This window comes from Rhinopithecus bieti, unplaced genomic scaffold, assembly GCF_001698545.2.
Source record: "Rhinopithecus bieti isolate Rb0 unplaced genomic scaffold, ASM169854v2 scaffold_11380, whole genome shotgun sequence".
Lineage (NCBI taxonomy): Eukaryota > Metazoa > Chordata > Mammalia > Primates > Cercopithecidae > Rhinopithecus > Rhinopithecus bieti.
The window spans coordinates 2,503,846-2,526,708 of NW_016807225.1; the positions used below are offsets into that span (position 1 = coordinate 2,503,846).

Here is a 22,863-nt window from a genome sequence, read left to right on the forward strand (position 1 = left end):
TATTTGATCCATACAGGGTTAAGAATTTTAAAATTTGGTTCGCATTTATCAATTAGGAAACGTAATATGGAAATTCAGATATGGGGCTTCTCTTTAAAATCAAAAGCCTTGGCACAGTGAGAATGCCGGGTTGACATTCCCACATGGTGGCAATTGGCTGGAGCTGCAGCTGCTGATAGCTAACATGCATCCATCCCTCTCCAGTTCACTGCTTAGTACGTTGATACATCTAGTCAGATTTACTCACATTAGATCTACCTGGCTCCCATTTCCATTTGAAGTTAAAACTCCTGTCTTTTAGGATGGATTGATTTTTCAAGTGGCTTCCTCTATCAACCAGTATTGAATTTGGCTGCCTACAACAGAAACAACTCCAGTACTTGAATCAAACAGGAGCAATTTTTCTTTCCCGTAGCAGAGAGTCCAGTGGAGGGCAGAGCAGAGTGGGTGCAGTCACTGGAGCATGTCCTGCATTACTCTAGCTCCTTCCAGCTTCCTGCTGTGCTATCTGGAGCTTGTGACTTTTGTTCTCATGGTTGCAAGATGGCTGGTCATTCTCCTGGAATCAGATATGCATTCTAGGTGGGAAGAGAGGGAATCATTGAAGAGTTCAAGGTGCATGCCAGTAAGAAGGGTGTACCCCTTCTTATCAGGAAAAGAGTAGCCAGAAACCTCACTAAGGAGACCTCTAGTTGCATTTCATTGGTCAGAACTGGATCTTACAGCCACACTCTCAGTTTCAGAGGAGTTTTTCGTGGGCACATTACCATACATAGCATCGGGGTTTCTTGGTGAGGGTGAGGAGAATGGCTCTTGAGTAGGCAGTTCAGAAATGACATGTCAATTTAAAACAAATAGAAATTATAGAAAGGTCTCTTTTTTTGTAGCCCTGGGTATGAAAAGAAAGAATTATTTTAGCTTAAAAAAATCTACATTCTTCTCCAGTTTTTAATTTGGAGTTGAGTGAAAAAAATTGTATGCCCTAAGTTCCAGGATATCTGATTGAGTGGCCTGTGTGAACTCTCTTCTTGATCTTTTCCTTCTGGTTGTCTCCATAACCACTTAGGACTCGGTGCCAGTAGGATGCCTGTGGTTCGGTCCAGGTAATTCAACTCTTCTTCCTGCTCTGAGAGAAGAGGAAAAGTCTTTTTATTTGCTTGGTCATTTGATACATTTCAAATCACTTAACTGTCTAATTTTAAAATTTACCAGAAAGATGAACTCTTCGTGTAATTTTACTAGTTTGGAGTAGATTGGAGTTGTGTCTACTTTTTTAGGGTTGTTGTGAAGATCAAATTAGGTAATACATGTAAAGTACTTAGCACGGTATCTGGCACACAGAAACCCAAGAAGAAATGGTAAGTACTAAGAAAGCTTATGACTGTACATTTTTTGGGCGGAGGTGGGGTGCACCTGTTGCAAATCAGGCTTGGATCACTAGAAGCATGGTTCAGCTAGCAGTTCCGGTTGGAATTGTAGGTATTGAGGATTTTGCTGGAAGATAGTTCTATGCTGAGTGTCTACATGTCTGTGATGTATAACTTTCTCTGGGGAGGACAGGTCTGAGAGTTAAACCAGATTTCTCTGCCTGAGCCTTGACCTTCTATTGATTCAAGTGATTGTGCCCTCACAGAACTCTTTCAAGGACAGACCCAGATGCTTTCTGCCAAAAAGTTACATTCTACCGAGTTTGGGCAAAAGTAATCTTTGGCAAAACCTCTCCAGGGCTAGCTCATCTTTTGGATGAGCATTTCTTGCTGGGATCTAGATCTCTTTTTGGCTTAGCTTTTATTTTGCAGATTGTCCTTTTAATAATCATCGTCATAGCTTACACTGGAACAGTTGTTAGCTATCTGTTCATTACATGCAGTGACCTAGTTGCGCCTTATGGTAGCTCTTGAAGTAGGTACTCTTATCATCATATTGTACATGTGAGGACAGGGAGACTTTGAGAGTCTGGGTAACTTGTCAGAAGCATTCAGCTGATCTGTGACTCTAGTTGAGTCTTTCTGACTCAAGTGCCTCACCTCTCCTACCGGCTAGATGGGAAGAAGAAGGACCTCCAAGTACAGAAGAGGGTTTTGGAGAGGGCGGAGAGACTCAGGGTCATTCCCTTGGGGTCTCTTTTGGAATGGGAGTAAGTTCTCACTTGATTACCCTTATTCGTTCAGTGGTCTAGAGAAGTGTTGGAATCACAGCTGTTCCCTTTCTCTCCCCCCATCCCCTTGGTGTTCCTCCGAGGACGCAGAACTGAAAGTTAGCCAGATTCCCTCTTAGGAATCTGAGAAATGCTGCTGGGCTCATGTTCCCAAATTAGGCCAATTTCCTCATCCCCCAGCAGCCTCACTCGGCTGGAGCTCCCTTGGCACTTTGCATTACGTCTCTCGCCCTCCGCCTGTCCCCTTACTGGTCTGCTAGCCAGGCAGTTATTTTCAGCCCAATAGGGTTATCTGCTGACCCTTTTTGGTGACATTTTTCTTCTTTCTCACAAAAATAACTCTCCTGATTGGTCACATTTTCCAGCATTTTTCGTAGCCGCTCTCCAATCGGCTGGACTGAATGATGCTTCTGATAACGTTGCCGAAGAGGGATGCAGGGAATTTGATATGGAGTTGTTCATAAGGAATGTGTTTTCCACACTTCATATTTATGTCATGCTTGGCGTGCTTTGGTTTTGAACTCTCCCTTGGGGTGTGCAGATGTGCATCGCTGGCCCATCCCTGGGGCCGGCCGCTGTGTGGGAGGGAATGTCATCTCAGGGTAGAGCCTGCAATTGGAAATCAGCGTCTTGAGGTTCTCCGCCAGCACTGGCTCTGGCTTTGTCAAAGGCTCTTCAAGTGCCCCACGAAAACATGCCTTCTTGCTGGCTTCTGTGAGACCCAGAGTGCAAGTTGGTGGTCAAAGAGCACTTTAAGATTTTCCTCCTCACCTATGGGGAGGGTTAGGTGAGAAATATGTGTCAAGAGCTTAGCCCAGTGCACCGTAAGTCTTCTCTTGTTGTCATTTTCTATGTAATCTGAGAAGTAGAAAAGATGATCGTTTTGTCTTTAATCCCAGCTCTGCCAGTTACTAGGTGTATATCCCAGGTGTGTTACTTAACCACTCTAAGCCAATTTCCTCATCTGTTGAATGGAGATGATAGTATTATCTATCTCATTGGGTTGCTGGAGGGTTAAATAAAATATATAAAGCTCTTAGAGCAGTGCCCAACACCTGCTAACTTTTATTGTCCTTATCTATATCACACGAGAATTAGAATGTATTATCAATTTATCCTAAATATCAGTTCTGTCCAAGATACAGAGATATTCATATTTCATAGACTAACAACTGGCCCTTATGGCAAAGAAACATTTGGGTGAGGAATCCTTTTGGTAAGAATTCTTTGTGCCACTTGAGACCCATTTTATTTGTCCCTCGTAGTAGCATTTCTGCTTGTGCTGTTGGCCAGTTGTTTGCTAACACCTTTCCATCAACAAAATGCAACTCTCTGTCTGGAAGTTGACAGTCTTTTCAAAGAATGATCCTTAATTGCTGACTTGTATCATTTTGTTGTTCTGGGGGCAGATGAGTAGAAAATGAAGAGGGCAGGAGTGACCTTGGTGACCTCAGTTACCTTGGAAAAAAGGAAGTATTCATTCATTTATGTAACTTGATTGGGAGCTTTCTGTGTGCCAGGTATTGTGCTTTGAACTTGGAATACAATGACTAGCCAGACATGCTCCCTGTCTTCTAGAACTTTGACCTAGGGGCTTGCAGAGAAGTGTCAGGTGGAGATGATTACAGAAGATATGAGAGTACACGCGTTGAGCCCATTTTATTCTCAGGGATATCCAAAAAGGTGATCCAGGAAGAAATCATGTTTGAGCTGAGACTTGAAGGATGAGTAGAAATTAGCCAAGAGAAGAGGGAGAAGAATATTCCAGGTAGAGGGAAGAGCATGAGCCGAGTTCTGGAGACAAGAGAGAGAGCATGGTGTGGTGGATTTGTTGGTGGAGCAGTTGACCATACAGGTGATAGAGGGGTGGTCATAAGTGACTTTGTATTTGAAACCAGCCCCTTTTGCCTTCCTTGATAAATGGACCAAGTGTTTGAAAACCAGCCCCTTTGCCTTTTCACAAATGACCCATATGAGGTCAACATTTCTAGTATGACACTGAAATAATTGGTAATGTTATGAGAGCTAAACAGTGAGCTTTCAGTATTTTTAGCCTTGTCTTTTATTGCTGCATCTTCAGTGCAGCCACTATACCTTTCTCTATGTTTTTGTGTTTGCTGGTCAAGAAAAATCTCTGAGGTATGCTCAAGGATTTCAGATTCTATTGTAACGTTGGAATTTGGTTTGACTCCTTTTTGGAGTAAATAGACCACTGGCTGTGTTCAGAAATCTTTTTTTGGTATGTGAAACTTTTCATGGGAATGATACCTTTGTTGTAATGAGAACTGACTTCTATTTAGGCAAAGTGCCCAGAGCAGAGACTTGTCAGGATCTATGGCTGTGAACAGAATTCTGTTAGAAAATAAAAGTGTTTGTTTGGGGCGGGGTTAGGGGAATTAGATAAATGATTTGAGCCACTGTCATCCCACCTGGGCTTCAATAGTTGCCTCATGACTAGTGCCTCCTCTTATATTCCCACTGTCCTGCAATTTAGCTAGAGTGGTCTTGTAAAAATGTGTATCAGTCATTTCACAGTCAAACCCTTTAATGGATACTCATTGCACTTAAGATAAAAAACAAACAAACCCAAATTCTTAACTTAGCCCTGTGTGATATGGGTCTTCTCTGCGTGGCCAGCCTCATTTCACACCTGTCAGCTGTTGTAGTCGTGCTGAGCTCCTTACCATGCCTCTTTAGTTCCTTACTTCTTATGATGTCTAGTTCCCTAGAATACTTCCCTGAAATAGTAGAGTTTCATAGACTAGAATGGAAAGAATCATTCCCTAGAATATCTACCACTAGTGTTTGTTGGGCTGACTGCTCTCCTTATCCTTTGACTTGAGTATCACTCCTTCAAAAAATATTACTCTTTAAGTGAAGTGCCTTTATTATATGCTCTTGTTTCTTTTTTCACATTTTACTTATCACTTCAATCACAGTTTGTAATCATATGTTTGTGTCCTTATTTAGTTTCATCTCCCTAACTAATTGCAAGCTGCAGAAGTGGCTGTTCTCCTCCCTGGAGACTGACATTGTGTAGGTCCTTATAAGTGCTGGTTAAATGAATCCTCAGGTGTGAGGAGTGGGAGATGATGTATTCAACCTGCAGGAAATGCCCAAGAGGCTTTAATGTGTGGGACTTGTGTATACTAGGCTGTGGGCTGGAGTTGGAGATTTGGAAGTCCTTAGCATTGAGGTGGTAAATGGAAGCCCAACACTCTAAGAGAGGGTTTTAGAGTAAGAGGAGAGGGCTTCTGATGGAAGTGGAGGAACAGACAGAAGCTGACAACCACTCATGTTTAGGAAACACATAGCCAAAAAATAGCTTACCAAAAGAAATTGAGGGGCCGGGCGTGGTGGCTCATGCCTGTAATCCCAGCACTTTGGGAGGCCAAGAGGGGTGGATCACGAGGTCAGGAGATCGAGACCATCCTGGTTAACACGGTGAAACCCCATCTCTACTAAAAATACAAAAAATTAGTTGGGCGTGGTGGCGGGCGCCTGTAGTCCCAGCTACTCGGGAGGCTAAGGCAGGAGAATGGAATGAACCCAGGAGGCAGAGCTTGCAGTGAGCTGAGATTGCGCCACTGCACTCCACCCTGGGCAAAGAGCGAAACTCCATCTCAAAAAAAAAAAAAAAAAAAAAAAAATCGAGGAGTGGTGACCAGAGAGGAGAGGAGAAACCAAGCACCTGTAGTGTCCAGAAGCCAAGGTAAGTGAGAGTGTCATGAAGGACTGAGGGGTCAGCAGTGTTTGATGCTGCTGAGAGAGTCCAGGAAGGGAAGGCCTGAGCAGGTTCTATTGGGTTTAGCAATAGGGGTCCCTGCAATTTCAGGGAGCAGAGAGAGGGCCAGATGTGCCTGGCACAATACACACTGAGTGGCGTCTCAGTAAATCCTTGTTGGAAGAATTCAGTGAATAGGCTATGACATATACTCGGGGGCTCAAGCAATCCTCCCCTTCAGCCTGCCGAATAGCTGGAACTATAGGCATGCACCACCACACCAAGCTAATTTATTTTTATTTTTTGTAGAGACAAGGTCATGCTGTGTTGCTCAGGATGACCTTGAACTCCTGGCTTCAAGCAGTCCTTCCACCTTGGCCTCCCAAAGCTCTGGGATTATAGGTGTGAGCCACCATGCCTGGTTCTGACATCTCTTTCTCTTTGTTTTTTTCCTCTCTTTTATTGAGCTTCCTCTGTTTTTTCTCCACTGTTTCTCTTTTTCCTGCATCTCTTGTTGTTTGTCCTCTTAACCAGTGGTAACGAAGAACTCCGACCCCCACACTCCATTTTCCTTTACCCATTCATTTATATATATGTGTATGTATATTAAATTTTTTGTAGAGACACGATCTCACGTGTTGCCCAGGCTGGTCTCAAACTCCTGGCCTTAAGTGATTCTCCTACCTCGGGCTCCCAAAGTGTTGCGATTACAGGCATGAGCCATCGCACCTGGCACATTTATATATTTTTTAATTTACATATTTATAAGTAGAATTTTATTCATTCACTTATTTATCCTACATTTAATATACACTTTCCAATACAAAAATATTTTAACAAGAAAACTTCGTATTCTAGTTGGGGAACCACATACCTGACCAAAAATTATAGTTCTGAGGTAGTATCTGAGATCAGGAACGCAGAAGGAGCACCTCACCCTGCCTGGAAGTTAGGGAAGGCTTTCTAAAAGAGGCAGCTCTTGAAGTGGGTTGACATGGACGAGTAGGAATTTGCTAATGAGCAAGGAGGGCAAAAAGCCATTTCTGGCAGCCTGCAAAGCCTGTTCTAAGGCGTGCCATTGCACAGGGGCCGGGGGCTTTTAGGGCACGGTAAAGCCATTTAATGTATTGGGAACATAGGCCTGGCATTCCAAGTGGAGAAATAAAAGTTCGTTTTCTATGTTGTAGGGAGCCCACAAAGATTTTAAAGCAAAGAATGACGTGACCGACTTTGTTTTCTAGGAAGATGAATCTGGCAGCTACACTGGAGGATAGAGTGGGAGAGCTTGTTGGCAGGGAGATCGCTGGGAGGCGGTTGGAGCAGTCCTTCTGAGAGATGATGAAGGCATCAACCAAGGCAGCATTCCCAAACCTCTGGCATTTCCCCATCATTTCAACCGTTTTACATTTTTACAGTTACAATACATACCACTCACATCATTAACTTTTCTCTTTAAATCAACTTTCCTTTTATACTTAAATGCATTTATTTTTTAAAAAGTTTTCAGTGAAATGATCATTTGTGGTATTTATATTTTTTCTTAGTGTACATAATGTACATAACTGGCTATTTTTAAAAAGGTTCATCTGTTTACCTTTTCCAGCTGTCTCACCAGTGGCATATGTGCCTCACTTTGGGAAACAAGAACAAAACCCTGGTGGAGAGGTCTGAAGAGGAGAGGCCAGTGACAAGAGGCCTGTCTGAGGGTGGGCAGCTAGGACGTGGGAACAGATTGGCTGTTGGAAGTGGGAGAGAAGGAGAGTCTGGAGTTGAGCCCACATGTAGCTGAAAAGACTGAATGGATAATGACATTTTTGAGACTGAGAATTTAAGAGTGTTAGCAGTTGGTGAACAAGAAAGGATAATTACTTCAATTTGGGACATGCTGAATTTGAGTTGCCTTCAGGATTTTCAAAGAGGTCTGCCAAGTTGAAAATTTGGTATAGAGCTTAAGAGAGAAAGTTGGAAACTAATGATAACAGATGTGGGGGCCATCAGCATATATTTTGGGGTCTCTATGAAGAACCTATAGCATGAACTCCTGATTCTTTTTTGACACACAGACCCTTCATGATCTCCAAGTACAAACACATTTTCAGTGGAGAAGCAGTATGGTTGGATTTGCATTTTAGAAAGAACACTTTGACAACAATTGGACGGGAATGGATCCAGGTTTTGTGAGTCCTGAAGCTTATGCAATTTGGAGGCCTTCCTTAAGACAAACAATTCAAAATGATAGATTCAAAATCAGGTATAAAAGCAAATACTTATAACTGGAACAGAAATCATAGCTGAGTTACTTGAGTCTTCAATATTCAGATGGCCTTTCTTCAGAGACCTTGTTAGGCAATTTACCAGAAATACTTACATAGAAATGCCTCCTGATTGGAACCTAGCTTCCCCTCACTATCTAGAACTCTTTGTAACTCCCAGGGGCCCCTGCGGCCATGCAATACAGATTTGAGGTAGGTGAGACTGGAAGCAGGGAGACCAGGTAGAACCCTGCTGAGGGAAGGCAGAGCATGAATTTGTTTAGCCTTAATTCGCATGGTTGTGCAAGTTTCTCCAACACCCCTGAGCAGGCTGGATCTTGACACAGTGGAAGCAGGTAGTTGGCTTGATGCAGGCTTTAGAGGATGTCATATTCTGTGTTATGTTGCTCTAACAGAATGCCACCGAGTGGGTAATTTATGAACAACAGACATTTATTTTCCCACACTTCTGAAAGCCAGGAAGTCCCAGATCAATGTGCTGGCATCTGGTGAGGGCCTTTTTGCTGAGTAATCCCATGGCAGAAGGTGGAATGGCAAGAGGGCATATGAGAGGGTAAGGCAAAAGGGGACTGAACTTGTCCTTCTATAAGGGACCCACTCTAGTGATAATGGCATTAATCCATTCATGAGGGCGGAAGCTCTCATGGCTTAACTGCCTCTTAAAAATCCCACATCTTGGCTGGACATGGTGGCTCACGCCTTTTATCCCAGCACTTTGGGAGGCTGAGGCAGGTGGATCACCTGAGGTCAGGAGTTCGAGACCAGCCTGACCAACATGGTGAAACCCCATCTCTACTAAAAATACAAAATTAGCCGGGCGTGGTGGTGCAGGCCTGTAATCCCAGTTACTCAGGAGGCTGAGACAGGATAATCACTTGAACCCGGGAGGTGGAGGTTGCAGTGAGCCAAGATCACACACTTTGGCAACAAGGGCGAAACTCTATCTCAAAAAAAAAAAAAAAAAAAAAAAAAATTCCCACATCTTAATACTGTTACAATGGCAATTAAATTTCAACCCAAGTTTTGGAGGGGACATTCCAGCCATAGCAAGGGGAAGTGCGGTAAAAAGATAAGGGGGGTGGCATGATGTCATAGACCTTGGGAATGAACTCGGTTGATAGGGAAAGAAATGACACCAAGAAGGAAGTTTTTAGATAAGGAGGGAAGGAGGGGACTGGATATTTCAGAGATGGAGCAGTTCCAGTTATGACTGGAGTTTCAAGAAGTAGCAAGGCCATTGGCATTTAAAGGGTCTGGGAACCACAAGGCTAAACACTAGAACTGTTCATGTGAACACTGACTTTGCTTAGAATAATGAGAATAGTTGTGGAGAGGGAGCCAAATGCCCAAATTTTTGGTCAGTGTGTGCTCAGGGCATTGTTAGTGACAGGAATGAAGAAGAGAGAGGTGGTATAGCTGAATGGTATGAGTTTTGAAAGAAGTGTTTCATAATAATTTGGAAGAGTAATGGTCTAGAGGAACTTTGGGGAGTGAAACAAGAGTATTGTCTTGGGACTTGGGTTTGTGGGGTTTTAAAGAATGAGCAGACTCTCCTTGAAAGAGCCGCAAGAGCAATGAAGTCCATGGGGGAAGCTAGGATTTAGGAGAGGCAAGGAGATAGAGAGAGTGTGCTGTGAATATAGAATATGTAATCTGCTTAGAAACCGTAAGGTTGTTATCAGAAAGCTTCACTGAAATCATTAGCTAGGCTAGATTTATTCTTCTTATGTGACACATCAATAATTACTAAGAAGGAGCAGAATGATAGTAAAATATTCTTTTAAATAATGATACTTTACAGGAAAAGGGTACTGACTAATGTTAAATGTCATTAGTGATAGGCTGAAACATTTCTGGTCGCATGCCTTTACCCAGTATAATGGAGAGTTATGTCACTGTGTTTAGCCCATTGCTTTTATGTTCCATTTTAATTCCTCCATTGGCTTTTAGGTATAGTTTTTTATACTTTTTTTTTTAAGTGGTTGCTCTAGGATTTAAAATATGCATCCTTATCACTGGTTACATAGTTAATATTATACCACGGTGGGGTGTGGTGGCTCACTCCTGTAATCCCAGCACTTTGGGAGGCCGAGGCAGGAGGATCATGAGGTCAGGAGTTCAGGACCAGCCTGGCCAACATAGTGAAACTCTGTCTCTACTAAAAATACAAAAATTAGCTGGACATGGTGAGACGCGCCTGTAATTCCAGCTACACGGGAGGCTGAGGCAGGAGAATTGCTTGAACTGGGACCCAGGAGGCAGAAGTTGCAGTCAGCCAAGATCGTGCCACTGCACTCCAGCCTGGGCTATAGAGTAAGACTCTGTTTCAAAAAAAAAAAAAAAATTTTACTACTTCATATAAAATGTGAGACCCTTGCAGCCATGTAAGTCCACTTGTCCCCCCAGTGCTTTGTGGTATTAATACTATATATTTTTTAACTATTTATATTAAGAACTCTGCAATACAGTTTGTCAGGTTTTTGTTTTATTTTGTTTTGTTTTTGAGACAGAGTCTCACTCTGTTGCCCAGGCTGGAGTGCCGTGGTGTGATCTTGGCTCACTGCAACCTCTGCCTCCCAGTTCAAGCGATTCTCCTGCCTCAGCCTCCCAAGTAGCAGGAATTAGAGGTTCCTGCCACCACACCTGGCTAATTTTTGCATTTTTAGTAGAGACAGGGTTTCACCATGTTGACCAGGCTGGTCTCAAACTCCTGACCTCAAGTGATCCACCTGCCTCAGCCTCCCAAAATGCTGGGATTACAGGTGTGAGCCACCACCCCCAGCCCAGCTTGTCATTTTACTTTAAACAGTTGTCTGAGAGAAATTCTGCCTTTTTTGTTGTTCTTCATTTCTTCCAATAGATCCAAGTTTCCATCTGGGGGTATCATTTCTCTTTAGCCTGAAGAACTTCCTTTAGCATTTCTGGTAGTACAGATTCACCAAGAACAACTTTTCTATCTAGTTTATCTGAAATCTGAAAATGTTTTCATTTCATCCTCATTTTGAAGGATATTTTATATTGATATAGAATTCCAGATTGTTTTTTTTTTGTTTCAGCACTTTAAAAATTGCCATAACTTTGTCCTCTGGCCATTTTTCCCCCCGAGTGTTCCGTATGTAAGTCTTTTCTCCTCCCTCTGCCTGCTTTAAAGATTTTGTCTTTATCTTTGCTTTTTAGCACTTTGACTATGATGTGACTGTGTGTCATTTTCTTTGATTTTTTTTCTGTTTAGGATTTGCTAAGGTTTGCAGATCTCACAGTTGATATTTGTCACTCCAAATTTGGAAAGTCTTAGGCGATTACTTCTTCAAATATCTGTTCTGCCCTTTTTTCTCTTCCTTTGTGCCTGGGACTCTAGTTGCATAAATGTTAGACTGTTTGATATTGTTCCATAAGTTTGTTCTATGTTTTTTGTTCCTAAAGCCTTATTAATTTTTTTCCCATCTTTTGTCCTTTGTTCTTCAGACTGGGTATTTTCTATTGGTCTGTCTTTAAGTTCACTGATGATTTTTACTGTTTTATTCAAACGGCTGTTAAGCCCAACTGATTTTTTTCATTTTAGATATTTTACTTTTAAATTAGAAATTTCCATTTATTTTTCCTCGTCTGTTTTTTTCCTATATAGCTTCTGTTTCTCTCCTAGATTTCCCATCTGTTCGTTCATTATGGCCATCTTTTCCCATAAGTCCTTGAACATATATCTGCTTTTAAGCTCCTTATATAGCTGCTTTAAAGTTCTTGTCTGTTAATTCTAATATCTGGGGTCAGTTTTATTGTCTACTTTTCTTCTGAGTATGGGTCACATTTTCCTGCTTCTTCATATGTCTAGTAATTTTGTTTGTACATAAGACATTGTAGATGAAAAATTACAGTAACTCTGGAATTACCTTCCTCCAAAAAATGTTTATTTTTGTTTTAGTAGGCAGTTAAACTATTTGTGGATCACCTTAAACTTGTGGGGACTTGGTTTTGGATTGTGTTAGGTTGGGTCTATTTTGGTTTTGCCCTTTGTCCTTGAGCAAATCCCATAGTCCTGGGGCCTGGTCTTTACTCCTAAGATGGCCCTTCTGGGATTTCAGGGAAAGACTCAATGTTTGTACCAAGCACGTCTAACTTTGTGGAACTCAAACTCCAAACGCTGCCTCCCTTGCAATGAAATTTCATCTCTACTCAGCTTTTTATTCTCCTTTCAGCAGTTGCTTCTCACTGGGTTTCTTGGAGTCTCCTTCATGCGTGTACACTTCAGGTATTGACTAAGAATTTTAGAGAAATTTGTGTACATATTTGGGGGCTCCCTCCTTCTCAGGATTTTCCCCTATTTCTAGCCATTCTAGCAGCCCCAAGTTTTGTTCTTAAAGCCAATAAAATTGCAGCTTTCTGCTGGAGTTCCAGCTACCCAGTTGTTGTACAGACTGAGTGCACTCACACTCAGAGAATCTATTTGAGCATGGATTTTTACCAGTCCAGTTCTTTTGTTTCAAGGACAAAATCTCCAGTGTCTGCCTGCTTTTGTTTCCTCTCCAGTATCTTCTAATAGTGGTTTTATACGTTTTGTCCAAAGTTACAATTATTATCTGTGTGAAGATTAGTTGAATACATACTACTTTCCCATTATGTGCTAATTGCTTTTGGACTGTTTCAGCATACACTGTTTCTTTCTTTTTTTCAGATGATATTATTAGTGAGAAAAGAATGAGAGGGGTTGTTGCAGAGACAGATTGTCCATTTTCCCTTGGTACTAATGACAGGGCCATTCTGATATATTAGCTAGCGAGACAGAAACTGTTCTGGCATTAGAGGTGCGACTTGGAAGTAATGACCAGAAACATGGGTATGAGGGAGGCCCAGAGACCAGAGATAAGTCACCAGAATACAAGTGTTCGTCCATGCAGATGCTGTGCTGAGCACTAAGAAAGGTTAATCTAAAAAGGCCTCTAGAGTTAGAGAGGTTGGCAGCGTGCTATTTCAAGGGTGGGAGTGGGGAGGGTCTTTCTGTGCAGCCTGAAGCTGAGTAGCAAAATTTATGGGTTAAGTGACTGTTCCTAGGTCCGGCCTTTCCTGTTAGGCCATTTTCAGCTGGGGTGGTAGAGAAGCTGGCCTTCAGCCTTGCTCATTTGGGAAAGGGTGGGAAAAGAACCTGAGAAATTAACCTGGGGCTTGGACTGATAAGCTGAAAAAGAGACTGTAGCATGTTTTAACACTGGTGTATGCATAAGGAAGTTTTTACTGATAGGAGAAATCCAAGAACAATGTAGTAAGTTTTCATAAACTAAATTTGTTCCATCTAAAGGACCATTTCTTATCCTGGTTTGTGTCCTTTCTAATTTGGGGAGATTAGAAAGGTCCATTCTGTAATGAAATGATGGAGAGAAGAAATGGTTAAAAAAAATTCTTAACAAAATTAAAAGCTGTTAAGCTGTACTGCCAATCCACACAAACAGAAATTTGCTTTTTGAAATATTGACAGTTTATGAAATCCAGAAGTTTGGGAAACAGTTCTAGAAATTTAAAAAATATTTTTAAGGATTACTGGGGACACTTTTTTGTTTTTTTGAGACAGAGTCTCGCTCTGTTGCCTAGGCTGGAGTGCAGTGGTGGGATCACGGCTCACTGCAGCCTCTGTCTCCTAGGCTCAAGCAATCCTCCTAGATCAGTGTCCTGAGTAGCTGGGGCTAAAGACATGCGCTAGCATGCCAGGCTAATTTTTCTATTTTTTGTAGAGATCAGGTCTCACTTTGTTGCCCAGGCTGGTCTTGAACTCCTGAGCTCAAGCATTTCTCCTGCTTTGACCTTCCAAAATTTTGGGATTACAGGTGTGAGCCATTGCACCTGTCCTGGGATTACTTTTCAGATGGTATATAGTAGGTATAGTGAAATGTATACTAATTTGCTAGCCATGACCTTGCTCTCTGTTTATAGTGTCTTCTCCTTGGGCTCCTACAACTAAAGCAAAATTAAAAACTGCAGTGTGAAACCTGCAGTGTCCCTGGTCTCACCACTGTGTGACACAGAGCGGGGAATGAAGCCGGGCATTTCTCTTTAGGTCTCACATGATGTGGGCCGCCAGCCCATGGGTTAATGCTTCTCTCAAGCTGCCCTCACTTCTTTTCCATCATCACCCATGAGGAGCCTTGTGAGAGATCAGGTTTCCTAAAGCATCAAGGTTACAGCATGCTTCTACTGCTCTCAACTTGCTCCAAGTCATTCCATCCTGGATTTGGTTGAGGTAGCAAGTCAGACTGTGCTTATACAAAGTCACTAAGTCATGTGCCAGGAGGGGTTGCTTCTTAGAGTGTTGGCAATTTACACCTTCAATATTGTGCACATTTCTGGCTACACACATGCTGGGTTGATTTTAATAAATGGAAAGGAGTTAAGAGAATGACAGAAATGTATAGGTTTTGATTTCTGATGAATGTTGAAAAGAATGTTTATGTTGGCTGAATGGCAAAAAGTATGGGGAAATGGGGCATGTCTTTATAAGTGTCTGAAAGGTATATAGACCCAAGAAGAGGAAGGAGGGAGAGCTGATTTAGGATGACCCAAAAGGATGTAATTGAGATTAAGAAGATGCCATCCAGGGTGGGAAAGTCCAGGGTGAATTTGAAGAATGACTTTCAGGGCTGAAATCTGTTCTCTTTGGATCAGCCTCTTCAACAAACTACTGGCAGCCCTATCCCATGAGTCACTTAAATTGGGCAGTTTGATGACTCTGTATTGAGCTGTAGGATATGGCTCTTTTTCTTATAGGTTATGTGTGAATATTTGGGAAGTGCGACACCAGTAGAGCATTTGCCAACACTGTGGCTGTCCTGAGCATCACATTTACGTCTCAGTGAGCTACAGAACTGTGGTTTCCTCTTCTTGATTCGAGCAGCTTTAAAGGATATCTCTCTCTTCAGGGAAGCTCGAATAGATAATTGGATCCCTAGAATGAAATATGTGCAAGGCCTCCCCCAAGTAAAAAGCTCTATAACATCTGGCCACCAAAAACTCCCGTTGTCTCAACCCTAAGCATTAAGGATTTCTCTTCTGAAGTCTGCGTTTTATTACTATTATTATTATTTCTGAAAATAATATAACAGCCTCTATTATCGCTATTTATTAGGAGTCTACTCTATGCCAGGGATTTTCTCCAGTGTCTACAGTAGACCTGCAAGGGACTCATGATCATTCTCATTTTACACATGAGGAAAAGGAGGCTCAGTGGAGATAGGATGGGCCCAAGGCTGCCCAGCCAGAAAGAGACATTTCTAGAATTTGAACCTAGGACTGTCCCTCCTTCCTGCTCCCTCTTTCTTTCCTCCCCTGCCTCCCTCTCCCCACCTTTAAATAGCTTTTCCCCTTTGCTTCCTTGTGGCAAAATCACATATCCTTGATTCAGGCCCTCCTTCTTCAAAGCTACTCCACTGTTGGTATGAGGAAAATATCTTGTAGCATGCAGTAAAGACACAGCTGTCTTCCAAGTGCGAAGATTTATACTGAATGCAGCCTAACACAGCTTGGCCCACTGTTAAAGCTGTTATTAATATGATTTTGGCATCACTTTTTAATTCTGACTTTGCCTTTTAACGCTTCCCTCAATCTAATCCTCGACTTGCCTCATTAAAGGGGTAAGGATTAGACCATGCTATTTTCTGGACCTCCTATCTTATTGAACATATTTGTATCATTGACAGGTACATCTTACCTTGAGCCCGGGAAATAAATGAAAGAAATGTGGTCCTTTCAGTTTGGTCTTGCCAGGTCTTATATTTGTATTATCAGTCTGGATGGCATGGATCTAGTCTCTCTTGTTGTTGGGTACTTTGTTTCAGCCCAGATTGGTTGTTTTCTGTGGCGGTTCTGTCCTTTCAAGCCCGTTCTAGGTGGCATGCAACTAGCCACTAGGCAATCATGTATCATCTGCTTCATTGCAAAGCTCAGGTATCAGACACACCTGCGTTTGAATCCTCGCCCTGTTATTTACAAATAGTGTGATTTTTAGCTGAGTTAATCTCTAAGCCTCAGTTTCCTCATCAGTACACTTAGTATGTAGTAGTACCTACTTCATCATATCATAAGATTCAGCAAATAATCCTCCTAAAGCTTTCATGTATGGTAAACCCTCAATAGACATTGGATATTATTATTTTATCATTAGCTTTGAATTCGTTAATATATTATTTCTAATTGCCTAGCTTGGCTTATTCACCATCAGTCAAGACCTTATGCTGACACATTCTCATTTCTCTCTGTAGCCTGTGTTCTCTCTGTTTTTGTCTGTGTCCCCTTCATATCAGCTTAAATGGATAAGTGTTTGGTGTTGCCATTTACATCTGTTTTGCTTAGGCACCTTCCTCCTAGGTACCTTCTTCCTAGGTACCTGAATTCAGTTTGCCGCAATTCATACATCCATAGAATTACAGAATTTTGGAAGTGGGAGGAATCATTCTACCATGAAGAAAAACCCAGGATTGTGGACCTAGTCTGTGGGAGAGCAAGGACTAGAAGCCGGAAGTCAGATTACTTGATGTCTCATCTATTGTTTTTTTGTTTTTGTTTTTATTTTTTTGAGACAGAGTCTTGCTGTGTCACCCAGGCTAGAGTACAGTGGTGCAGTCTTAGCTCACTGCAACCTCCACCTCCCGGGTTCCAGTGATTCTCATGCCTCCGCCTCCAGGGTAGCTGGGACTACAGGTGCACACCACCATGCCTGGCCAATTTTTGTATTTTTAGTAGAGACAGGGTTTTACCATGTTGGCCAGGCGGGTCTTGAACTCCTGACCTCAGCCTCCCAAAATGCTGGGATTGCAGGCATGAGCCACCTTGCCCGGCCTCTAGTGTTCTTCTACCACATTGTTTTCTTCTCTGATTTCAGGTATACACAATTAAAATATATCCCACAGGAGGCTGGGGTGGGCAGGGAGGCACTTTTATCTAAAAGCACCTTCCTCCATCACGTGTAGTCGTGGCAGGGATCTTGAGACCCTGTGCTTTGGGTGTAGAGTAGTTTTCTGGTCCCCAGCATGTTAGGAATTACCAACCATTACGTGGAGAATGTCCCATTGTTTTTCACTGAGCACATGCATTGAGGAACAACCTCCGTGCTGGTACCCTCCTCCATACCAACCCTGCCTTTTTTCTCTTTTGTTAAACCTCAACTTTATGCATCTAGTTTCTTTATTGTTTTAACTTTTCATTAAAATTAGAAACACCCAGAAAAGTAGAAAAGATTAGTATAATGAACAACATATATCCATCAACTAGATTCAACTGTTACTACCATTTTGCCGTATTTACTTAAATTATAATTTATAAAATATTTAAAAATATAGTGTATGTTTTATACATAATTTTTTGCTGAATTATTTCAAAGCAAATTATAGGCATCATAGCATGTTACTTAGACACTTCAGCATGTATCTAAAAAGAAAGATATTTTCCTAGAAAGCCACAAGTCTACACCTAACAGTATGAATAATTTCCTAACACCATCTATTACTCACTCCAAATTTATTTCTCACTGTTGTCTTCAAAGTATTTTTATAGCTCTTTTGTTCACACCAGAATCCAATCAAGAATCACACAATTAGTTTATTTAAGTCTCTTTTAATTTAGAATAGTCCCCTAACTCCCTCACTTCTACTTTTTTTTTTTTTTAAATGTTGCCCAGGCTGGAGTGCAGTGGTGTGATCATAGCTCAGTGTAGCCTCAACCTCTTGGGCTCAAGTGATCTTCTCACCTTAGCCTCCTGAGTAGCTAGTATTACAGCTGCACACCATCACACCCAGCTAATTATTATTAGTAGTAGTAGTGGTGGTAGTAGTAGTAGTAGTAGTAGCAGTAGTAGCAGTAGCAGCAGCAGTAGTAGAGATGGGGTCTCACTTTGTTGCCCAGGCTGGTCTTGAACTTCTGGCCTCAAGTGATCCTTCTGCCTCAGCCTCCCAAAGTGTTGGGATTACAGGCATGAGCCACTGCACCTGGCCCACTCCTATCTTTTTAATGGCATTGACACTTTTGAAGAGATTAAGGCCAGTTCTTCTACCAGAGTTTCCCACATTCTGGGTTTGTTTGATTCTTTCTTCCAAGTGTCATTTTGCTTATTACCTTCTCACCTGATTTCCGTTAGGCTGGAAATCAGACTGGAAGGCTTGATTAGATTCCAGTTGAATGGTTTAGGCAGGAAGTTTTCCTGGGTGGTGTCATGTGTTTCACGTGGCAGCACATTACATCCCACTGTTAATGCTGCTAAGTTTGATCACTGAGTTAGGATAATGATAGATATCTCCATTGTTAAGGAACGTTTTTCTCCCCTGCAAGTAGCATGTAATATACGGGTTGATTCTTTGGCACTGTGAGAATGCCCAGTTGCCCACCAGTCAGTCTTATACCTAATGGCTTTAGCATTCATTGATTATCAGCTTTCTTTCTTATACATAAAATAGACTTTGCATTTTTATATGTCCATTTCAGCCTGAGAGAACTACGTTTATTCACAGGAGTTCAGTTCTAAGCTTGGGTGATCCATTACCTTCCATGACCTTAAATCTACTATGGAGAAACTCATTTCTCTGAGGGATTAGTTGTCAGACCCAGGGTTGAGGCAGGAGGAAAAAACTGGCAGAGTTGGAACTGTGCATGGAGGACAGATTGCAGGAGTAGATGCCAGCCCTTCAGCGTATGCACATACCATATTACTGTCAGTCTTTTCACTCACCAAGCATATAAAGAACAACTTTCTTGGATCTTCTCTAAGATTGCTGGAGAAAGAAAGGGAAGTTTGCTTTTAGTCAGTAATCTAAGATTGAATGTGGGAGCTGCATTGCTTCTAGAAGCTGGAAGATGGATATGTGCGAAGTTTGCGATTGATCTTGCCTAACTAAATATCTTTCTGTTGGAATGTATGCGTGTATTTAGACTGGCTTTTTGAAACAGGTTGCAGTTTGGACTTAGAACTCTTGGCCTGATTCATATTTTGGGGTTAGGGTGGAGTTTCTCCAGGACTTCTGAGAGTGTGTGAGAAGTTTCTAAACTCAGAAGGCTCCTTTTTTGGCACTGCAGCATCTTTTCTGTTTTGGCATCTTAAGAATCTGGGGGAACCATATAAAGATCAGAAACAAGTCTGGTCCTAAAGACTCCCTCTGACATGGTAATTCCAGTTATTGAATCCTAGCCCATTCGGATGAGACCATATAAAGAGGCCATTTCCTGAAATTCCCGCTCTCTGCCTCTCACAGGCTCCTTTTTGTAGAAAGCTGGTATTTCAGGACTGCAACTGCCAGTCACGTGCTTCCAACTCTTTACTCGCAGTCATTCCTGCCCCCTGTTTATTTTGGAGAGAACACATTTTTGCTGCTTTTCAGGAGCTATGCAGGGTCCTGCCCCCTCCGTCCATCAGGCGGCAGCCCCAGCAGGCTGTGCTCATTTCCCACACTCGGAGACGTGACTCCAGCTTTTAAGAGAGAACACGAGAGATACACTGCCTAAGGACTACCGTCACTCGATCCTATTTCTGTCCCTCTTGGTGTTACATATTTTAAGACTCTTTCTTTTTTTAAAACAAGTTTAGGGAATGTTACCTGGCAGTAAGTCAGCCAAAATTGGAAATCATTTTTCCAGCTGTTGTCTTGGGGCTGTGCCTCTGAATTTCAGGAGAGTAATTTAAAGAATAAACCAGGACTTTTGAATTCTAGGATCAGGCCTTCTCTTCTTTCTGGCTTTTAAATTTGTTTAGCTTTAATCCCTCTCTTCCATGTAGTTTCGTTCTCTCCTCCTTAACACAGGGATAGAAAATAGATTCTTCCAAAATGCCAACAGATGTCTTCCCAAGTGCTTAGTCAAGGAACACTCTTGAGTTGATGGACTCTAGGAAAAAAATGCCACGACCGTCTTAGCCTGCCTGAAGATTAAGTTTTTAGCTTCAATGATGGAGCAGGAGTAAATTCTTTTTCCTGTAAATGAGTAGACCGTTAGGTAGAGAACTCAGACTCACAACATTTGAAGAACAAAATAAATCATGCATTTGTGTCTTCCTCTGCTCTGCAGGAAGGACCCATGGTCCAAATGGAAATATCTGTGAATAAAGTGCTTCAACTTCTCATCAGTCCAGGCAGGCACTGGAGCTCTGACAGTTGAGCTGGCAAGGACATTCACACCCCTGTAGGTTCCCCAGCATCTGATCTGTCACCTCCGGGAAGGGAAGGCCAGCAGTCCTGGCAGCTGGTCATAAAAGGAGCAACAGCAGTGGCTGGCCTAGGTGTGTATCCTGTGTTTCAGATTGCCCTGGGGAGACAGCCGTGGGCTTTTTTTGAAATGAGGATAACTAGGTGTCTAGGTGTCATGATACCTCTTAGGGAGAGCAACCAAGTGTTCAGGGACTGGACTGTCTATGCAAAAGAAACCAACTAGACCTTTAAAATCACATTGCTGGGGAAAGGAGCAGCACCAAATCCAAGACTACAACCAGCAGAAGGCTAATGAAGGAGCTTGAAGAAATCCACAAATGTGGAATGAGAAACTTCCTAACATCCAGGTTTGAGGAAGCTAATTTCTTGATTTGGCAAGGGCTAATTTTTCGTGACAACCCTTCATATGATAAAGTGGCCGTCAGAATGGAAATCAGATTTCCAGCAGAGTACCTATTTAAACCACTGAAGACCACAGTTAAAACAAAGATCTGTCACCCAAACAATGACAAAAAGGAGCAAGTCTGTTTGCCAGTAATTAGTGCTAGCAACTGGAAGCCAGCAACCAAAACTGACCAAGTAATCCAGGCTGTCATAGCACTCGTGAACAGCCCCCAGCCCGAGCACCCATTTCGGGTTGACCTAGCTGAAGGGTACTCTAAGGACTGTAAAAAATTCTTTAAGAATGCTGAAGAGTTTACAAAGAAATATGAGGAAAAGCGACCCATGGACTAAAATCTGCTGCAGTTGATTCCAGCAAGTATGAGCAGAGACCCCAAGCAGTGCATTCAGGACTCTGGAAAATTGACACGTGCTACCTACCGCCTGGCATTCGCTTGTGGCACTTACTAGTTTTCCATAGTTTTCTTAATCCAAAGTAGTCTAGGAAACTTATAAAGAAAGGATTAAAAATGTAAGATGTTCAAAAAAAATCATATTGCTACAAGCCAGTTGTCTGCTTACATTTCAGATTGTTTGTACTTAATTCAAACTGCCACATTATGATCAAGTTGCATCAGCTTCCACTCTACATTCATTGTAGAGTAGTGAATGCTGAGGGGCTCAAACTCCCAAAAACATTTCCTGGGGGCGCGTACAATATGATGGGCAAGTAACAACATTTTGCTACAGGAGAGTTATGTACCATCCCCAGTATCACTACACCCTTGGATCTGGTTGCTTCTGGAATGCTTTTTTCTTTACATTTCCAATCCAAGACAAGCCCCACTTTGCCCATAAAGCTTCCTTGACCTCTCCTTCTCCTCAGCACTTCCTGAGTCTGTACAATTCTGTTTAGCTTTTAGATGTGTATTGTAAGCTTTATGCATGCTTATCAGAGCAGCCTTAATAATGCCCCAATAAAAACCACCAAGATGGCAAGAAAACTGCAAATTTTGGTGTGACTGCCCCATGGCTGAGGGATTCCTCCTCAGCTTCATCTTTGGATCCTGGATGCAGCCTCTTCCTGGAACAATTCTGTGTCTCCATCACGGACGCCTAATTCTCACTTCCATTGTGGCCTCTTGGGTTTCAGATTAAGCCTGACATCCAATTATGTGGATTTCATACAGGCCTGATACACTGAACTCTGCATCTTCTTGGTCTCATGGAACATTTGGGACAGGGATGATATCTTCTACTTTTTCTATTGTACCCAGTGCACATGGGACCAGTGCCAAGTTCCCCACATAGGTAACGAGGTTGATTTCTGGGGAAGAGCGTATAACTTGGTAATAGTTGTTAATTAAGTCCGTCTCATCCAGACATGGTATTTGTGTGTGCCCATAACAAGATTCATACTAGGGGGTGTTTACAAAAACATTTCTAATCCTTGGACTCAGAGAACGAAATCATGTATGTAAGGACTTCCCATCAGGAGACAGGCATCTCCCTCTAAATGCCCAAGCCTACTTTGCAGAGAGCTAAGCCTACCTGTCCCTCCTCCTCTCCCCTCTGCTTCAGTGCTCTCTCCTGAGGTTCACCAGTGGGAAGCAAGCTAACTACCATAGTCCTGACTCATTTTGCTCAGAGGATTTCTTTGCAATTTTTATTTTTCTGAGTAATCTCAATGTTTGGGTGGAGGAAATGAAAAGTAGCTTATACAGTTTTTATAATATTATATCAACTCCTAATGGCTTCAGTTATTAGTGAAAAAAATCCTTTGATTTTAGAAGTGGGTGTTAAACTGTATTGGCTTTGGAGGAGTGACTTTTAGCTGGTGAGCTCTTTGTTTTGAAGCTGCTGGTACCATTTTATAATGGGAAGAAAGTGAGAGGAAATGTGGCTTTGTGTTACCTCTAGGCAGAAGGGATTTTCACCCAATAGCCATGGTTTCCTTGGGTTTGTGGTTAAACAAGAAAAAGCTGATCATTTTTGCTTTTAGACTCTTAGGGAACACTATTAACCAGTTGATATCCATCGGTAAAGTGACAACTCAGGCCAGGCTCAAAGGAGCCATTTTAACTGGGGTAAGATGATATCTCAGTGTGGTTTTGGATTTGCATCTCTCTGACGATCAGTGATGTAGAACATTTTTTCATA

The 22,863-nt window shown here is 42.1% G+C and overlaps 1 protein-coding gene and 1 pseudogene across 2 annotated transcripts in view; both read left to right on the forward strand.

Moving 5' to 3' along the window:
* Positions 1-22,863, forward strand: part of IFT43 (intraflagellar transport 43) — a 106,969-nt gene that overhangs the window by 7,924 nt on the left and 76,182 nt on the right. The gene's annotated exons all lie outside the window — the stretch shown is intronic.
* On the forward strand, positions 1,084-21,057 carry LOC108534977 (ubiquitin-conjugating enzyme E2 L3 pseudogene; annotated as a pseudogene).